This window comes from Portunus trituberculatus, chromosome 46 (genome assembly GCF_017591435.1).
Source record: "Portunus trituberculatus isolate SZX2019 chromosome 46, ASM1759143v1, whole genome shotgun sequence".
Classification (NCBI taxonomy): domain Eukaryota; kingdom Metazoa; phylum Arthropoda; class Malacostraca; order Decapoda; family Portunidae; genus Portunus; species Portunus trituberculatus.
The window spans coordinates 33,619,190-33,626,447 of NC_059300.1; the positions used below are offsets into that span (position 1 = coordinate 33,619,190).

At 37.5% G+C, this 7,258-nt stretch overlaps 1 long non-coding RNA gene and 1 other non-coding gene across 2 annotated transcripts; both read left to right on the forward strand.

The window, feature by feature from the left end:
• Positions 1-1,116: 1,116 nt before the first annotated feature.
• On the forward strand, positions 1,117-1,232 carry LOC123520374. Its single transcript, XR_006679245.1, has one exon. It is a non-coding gene; the product is annotated as a U5 spliceosomal RNA (small nuclear RNA).
• Positions 1,233-5,448: 4,216 nt separating this feature from the next.
• LOC123519939 lies at positions 5,449-6,377 on the forward strand. The gene is made up of 2 exons (XR_006679131.1): positions 5,449-5,509; positions 6,216-6,377. It is a non-coding gene; the product is annotated as an uncharacterized LOC123519939 (long non-coding RNA).
• Positions 6,378-7,258: the final 881 nt, after the last annotated feature.

The following is a 7,258-nucleotide window of genomic DNA, read 5'->3' on the forward strand; positions in this document are numbered from 1 at the left end:
CTGGTCATTTATTTGTTTTTTTGTTTATGTCGTCTTATTGTCGTCCACTCTTCTTGTTGTTGTGTTGGTAGAGCCGTTTCTTCTTCGTCTATCTTGATGTTTATGGGAGAAAGTATGACGTGTGGGTTGGCTCTTTTAAGATTTTCCAACATCGCCAGGGTCGCGCGCATTGTTTCTCGTGTTCCTCTTGCAGCTTTCTTCCGGTCCTGCTCCGTCTGAAGGCTTGGCTGGAATGCACTGTATGGCAAGGTGCAACCTATTTATATGAGTGGTGAGGACGCAAAAGTGGCATTGTAATTTTCTTACCCCAAAATGAAATTTTCGATGGCTGATACTGTGTTTTCTCGGACCCATTCAAAGCTATTTTACTCGAAAGACAGATGATAAGAAAATACCTGCATATACTAGACTTTAGTAAGATGATGTGTTTGGTTGACAGTTTCTAGTAAATACTGAATATTAGTGTAATATTTGTGTAATTTAATGTAATTTTGTCACGTATAGTATCATCCCCCGCCCACTTTTCCCACTCCCGTCTTTCCCTCCCTCTTACCCCTGAGGGGTCATAGTGGGTAGGAATAATGATGGGTGATGATGGGTCATAGTGAGAACAAGCGGTGATGGGTGATGATGGGATAGTGGTGATAGGTGATGATGCATGATGTTGGGAAGGAACAAGTGATGGATGATGATAGGTAATGTTTGGGAAAGTTGATGAAATAATAATAATAATAATAATAATAATAATAATAATAATAATAGTCTAATGAGATCGAATAGGCTGTGTACAAAAAAGGATAACAAATGATTTACGAATTCCTAATAGTAATTTATGACAAAATAGCCTAATATAATAAATAAATGGACTAATGTGTTGTTTTATCGTTATAGATTATTGATAAAAGTTTTAGTAGTAGCTTGCATTCAAGTCAACAGTGGCACGAAATGTTTGAGGTTTTCGCTAGTTGCAATGTGTTCTACATGAAAAAAAAAAAAACTTGTTTCATGTCATTATGCATCACTATTTTTCAGTTATTTAGAGCAGCTGTTTGGTGTTCACTTTCATATTTGTTTTTATTAACTTTTACACAATGCATCTACCCATATGGATAAAGTCATCATGGGTTCCCAACAAAATGCATTCATATTTCGCCTTTTACTAAAGATTTCCGTGGAAAGTAACAACTCGATGAATCAAAGAATTTTTTTTTTTTTTTATTGTATTCAGTTGAAGTTGCTCCTATCCGCAGGCTGTCTGTCTATCATCGTTTTGACATTTTTAATTAGACAGACATCCCTCACCACAGAGTGGTGTGGTGAGGCGACGGACCTCCCACGCTGGGTAAACAAACATCAACATGATGTGACTCGTGCAGCGGAATGGTTTGTGTTCCTGGACAATTTTAACTCCTTAGATATTTTTGAAATGGGACTTAGCCTATACAAACAGAGGCAGAAAAACATGCGGATTCCAGAACTGAATTTGAAAAATAGATACAATGAAAAATAGCGGAGAATTGAGGAGTTGAATGAAAAAATGTGGAAGAAAATGTGTAGGCGTTATTTTAATTATTGCTTCTTTTCATATATTTTTGATCGTAAGAATGTTTTATATTAGTGTTTATGTCATGCAGAATTTCCTCAGAAAGACGATGGTAGTCTCTGTTTTTCATAATATTGTGTGATAGTGTCAGGAAACTGAGTGGGAATGAGGCATGTAGTTGCCACACAATGTCATTTCCAAAAAAAACGAAAGGACCGAGGACTCACTCAATTTGTAGTTCCAGCGGGAGACACCTTTTTTTTAAGACTGAAATTAGAGTACTTGGTTTATAAGAAGTATCTAAGTGTTAAACATCATCAAATAGATCAGGAGTTGCTCTATTTCATTCGACTAGTATTGTATTTTTGACCGCGATGTCGCTTACGTGGTTGTCGCTCTGACAACCACATATATTGGGGAGAAAATGGACCATCATCTGAACACCCTGATCCTGTGTTGTTTGCTTACAGTGAGTGGGGGAAAAACTGCATCTCAAATACCTCAAGGAAGAAAAATAATCTTCAGTCTTAAATCCCAGTCTACTGGTGATGAGCTACCACACCAGTCAGTGTATATGGATCAGGAAAAGTTACGCACGTCCCATCTACTTTTACTGTCTTCCTCCTTATGTTAATTTCTTCTCCATCATCCTCTTCTGTTATGCTGGTCAGCTGTGGGCTGTTGATAGCCTTCTCCACCATTAGAGCAAGGGCATCTTTTCAGTATCCAGAGTTTGGTATTACCTGTGCCTTTAAGTAGTGTTTGAGACTAGCCATCGTCCACTTCTGTATGTCCTTCTCCATACTTGAGTGTCCTCGTTATGGTAAAAAGAATGCTGGCTCTACTTTTTAATTCGTGTAAGAATACTTTGTAGTGCTTTTAAATACATTTAAAAATCAAGGAAACTATATATATATGGGAAAATACACGCATTTCTTAGCCTTTATTCAAATAATATGTATTTTGTGGATCACTACAAATTTTGGTTGAAATTCTTATTGGATACTCAATCTTTGATTTTTTAACGAAAAATGTATAATTGAATTATCTTCTTAATTTAATCAAACAAAACACTACCAGAAAGGGATTCATATGATTGCCCACAAAGTGACATTTTTCGAATCTGAAATGAAGATTCTGGTGGTATGTAGTAAGTATTCACCTTAAGAGAACGCTTCAATAAGCGACTTGTGAAACTGCCTCTGTCGCCAGATGGCATCATGTGTCTCAGTGCCACAGAGCAAATTTCTCTGAAAAAATTACTTAATTACCATAAATGCTCTGCATTCTTTCTTGGAAAACTATGAATACATATCAATACAGAAACTGTTACTGCTTGTATAAAAAATGTAGTCGATATGTATCTTTATCTAAACAAAACAAAAATAATGACGATATATAGTAGTTGAGAACTCGAGTAAAAACAATTGTCCTTATATGAAAGAAATGCAGATTTAAGCAGGAAAACGCGTCAAAGAAAAAATTCTGCTTGCATTTCTGCGTGTCCTGAGTAACTGCATTGGGTGTGCCCGTGTCTCTTTTGAAAAAAAAAAATAAATAAAAAAAAAAAAAAAAAAAAAAAAAAAAAAAAAAAGCCAACAAACTGAATGTCACTTAGCAACTCACAGCAGAACGTCCCAATGTCAGGACGTGACACTAGTCACTTTGTTGACGCCGTCGGCGGGAAAACACCTTCTATCCCATGGTCACACAAGATTCACTGCTCACCTCCACTGCCCAAGCAACTGCAACACTTGTGAGAACACCGCAGGCATCTCTCTCGGGCTCGTAGGATCATACAAGATCGTCGCAGCCTTTAACAACTGAAAGAAATCTTCAGCTTAGTAAACAACGTGCATTATACCATCCTGGATTCAGTGTTGTACTCTGCACACTCAGAAATGCAAGCAGAATTTTTTTTCTTCGACGCATTTTCTTGCTCAAATCTGCATTACTTTCATATAAGGACAATTATTTTGACTCGAGTTCTCAACTACTATATATCGTCATTATTTTTGTTTTGTTTAGATAAAGATACATATCGACTACATTTTTCATACAAGCAGTAACAGTTTTTGTATTGATATGTATTTATAGTTTTCCAAGAAAGAACGCAGAGCATTTATGGTAAATAAGTAATTTTTTCAGAGAAATTCGTTCTGTGGCGCCGAGACACGTGATGCCATCTGGCGATAGAGGCAGTTTTACAAGTTGCCTATTGGGACGTGTCTCAGAGGAAGAGAGTAGCCAGTTCATGAGTTAAAAGCCTTAAATTTACTTGCTATATTATCAGAATTGTTTACGAAATTTTCACTCTATTAAGTAAAGGGAGAACTGAGTTGTACAGGAAAGTGTCTCTCAGTAAAGTAATTTTATTAGTGACGTCAATAAAATTTTCTGTAATTATTCCGCACCAATCCTATTGTGACGTCTGCTAACAATTTTCAAGTCTCGGGAGAGTTGTTCGATGGAGGTTCTCACGGACCCAGTCTCTCCCCATTCTTCATCCAAACAGAGATGACTACTCTCACTCCCAGTGTGTACACGTGTGTGTGTTATATTTTGTTAGATTATGTAGGAATAGAGGAAAGCGAGATTATTAATAGGGCGGCACTGAAGGGTGAAGCGAAGGGGGAAGGGGGGATTGTCACCCACCATAAGATAATTCTAATAGTCAAAGGAGGAAAGTCAACTGAGCCATTAAATTACAGGCTAGTGTAACTTACAAGTGTTGTGGGAAAGATATGTGAAATTGTTATCAAAGAAAAATGGTTAGATATCTGAAAAACAAGTTATATCGAACAAACAATTTGGGTTCCAGACAGGAAGATCATGTGTGTCAAATGTATAAGTATCTACTCGAGTAGTAGAAGAACTAGAGAACAGATAGATGGGTGGACACTGAGTACTTGGACATAAAAAAAGGCTTTTGATAAAGTCCCACATAGCAGTCTACTTTGGAAGTTGGAGAACATGGGAAGACAGAACTCTGAGGAACACAACTATTAGTTGATTTAGGAAAACAGTGGCCGTCTACCACGGCTGCTATAGAATGGTCAGAAAGGAAATTTGATATAAAGTTGCACAGAATAAGATAGAAACCGTAGGAGGACAGTTTGGAAATCAAAGCTTTATGCTAGACTCTATCAAAAGCTTTTGGTATGTCTACTGCGACATCAAAAGTTTCACCAAAATCTCTAAAAGAGGATGACCATGACTCGGTAAGAAATGCCAGAAGATCACCAGTAGAGTGACCTTGGTGGAAGCCTTAGTGGCGATCAAATAGGAGATTCTGAAGTGACATATGTTTAAGAATCTTCCTATTGAGGATAAATTAAAAACTTTAGACAAGGAAGAGATTAAAACTAAAAAAATGGCAGTTTGAGGGATTAGAACAGTTACCTTTTTTAGGAACAGGTTGAAAGTAGGTAAACTTCCAACAAGAAGGTAAGGTAGAAGTTGAAGTTGAGTTTGGACAAGTAAGGTGCAAGTGAGGGGATGCTGTGAACCTTCCATTACAGCTAGTTGTGATCTCACTGAACGTTTGTGTTTCCCTTTCAGCCGGTTCCTGAATTACTTCTTTTTGGTCCGTTAGGCAGCCAACCAAGCAATTTGTGTCCTGTGCCGTTCCAGAATGCCTTTTTCCATCTGTTTTTTGTCCGCTAGTGGACCAAAGATTGGAACTTTGGTCGAGGCGTTTTGCAAAACATTGGTCAAGTGTCCGGGCGACCAAAGCTACCGCCTTGTATTTTAAATTTCCAAATGTAAAAAGAAGCTAACTGTAATTAAATTTATTTCAGTCTATTTACCATGTCAAATTTTTTTGATGGTACAACAAAGCTTTTCTTATGCTATATTGAGCATACGTTTTAATTTTGAAGTCTACTGTAGTCGCCTTGTGAGTTCGCCAAACATCAACAACAGCCTAATCGACTCGTCACATCTCTACTTCACTGACTAAATTTGGTAAGTATATGATTAATCTTGTTATCTATATATCATTACATGAATTCTTACTGTGTGCTTCTACTATTAAGAAAGGTAAGTGGACGAATTAAAGGGCAAAAACTATAATATGGAAGGAGTGGAGTAGACTGAAGCCGAGATATCATGTACGTAACTCATACCCAGGAAAAAAAAAAAAAAAAACGATTAAATAAATGAAAATGATCACGAGGCTGTATATTGAGTATATTTGTAGTTTTAAGTTCAAGGCTATTAAGAGGTGACCGATGAAACAATGGAGGAAAGGTATAAACGGTAACTTGATGAGCTTGCAGGTAACACTCGATTCTGTGGTGGTCTACACATCAGAAGACATTATTGATGGATTTATTACACATTAGTGAATGGATTCTATTAACGAACCTAATGTAACCTAACCAAGCAAACAATAACCCAGCCAACTTAACCTAACCCACCCAACCTAACTTAGCCTAACCAAGGTAACTTAACCAACCTATTTATTGTCATAACTTCTGAAGCATCAATTTGCGATGGAAAATGTCAATATGAAAAAGCGGAAATGTTAGATTGGCAGAAATTAAAACAAACCAAACATATTTTAACCTAACCTCACCTATCCCCCACCCAAATCTAACATACCTATGCCCTACAACCATTCAAAATGCAGCTAGGTATTCTTCAGACCATTAAAAACTACACTTTTCAGGTACCATGGCTGCATTAGAAGAAATCATAGATGAAGAAATGTATGAAATGGAAGAATTGCGACGAGTGAGGATTCCACGCATATATAAGATCTTATGGTGTATAATGTAGGTATTGCAAAGTACAAATAGTATGTAAGAATGAATAAACTTAACCATCTACTTTTAATGCTAATCATTATACCTTGTGTGTGTGTGTGTGTGTGTGTGTTATCTACTTTTTGAAAATGTGATCATAGTCAGTGATGAGTGGAAAAAAAAAAAAAACTGATTAAGTGTTGCACATATTGCATTGAACTTCTTGGTAATTGTCTCCCAAGCTTCCTGTTTCTTAGCTATCATGGAGTAATTACCACTTATCAAGCACGACGTTGAATTGGTTGATAAGATCAACCAACGTGCTTTTCTGGTTGCTGGTTAGCGACGTCAACTTTTCTCTTCCTTGAGACATGTTATCAGCTGATCGAACGAAATTGTTTACGTTTTCACCAGGTTTTCACTCACACGCTTACCAACCACAGCTATGCGGGGCTACCAACCATTCCGACGCTTTATATCCTTTTGGTAAGCCAGACAACTAGGTTGGCGAGCGCTCCAAACACAAAAAAGCGAATTGTGGAACTGTCATAAATAGTTGGTGCGCGAGCCAAACAACATGGTAAGCGTTTTGGTTTGTTGCCGTACCAATACATTCAGGAACCGGCTGTTTGTCTCACAACTCAGGGGGCCAGTCACAGCTTGCCCTCTAAAGACAACTCTCCATCTTCACACAAAACTACATGCACTTACCACATATACACCCTTCACTTGAAAATAAAATTTTAAATGAAAAATGGGTACTCCAATTTACCATGCCTCGGAGTCCCCTTCTGGGGAGGTGACCAAAAATGTCCCCAGGTCGGACGCCTCTCTCAGTGACGACCACATACGCCTTGACACCTCCCTCAACTTTTCCAATATTAACTTCTGCAACATTTGCAGCCTTAGATCTAATTTTCAATCTGTGGAACACCACCTCTGCTCTATTAAACTTCATCTTCTTTTC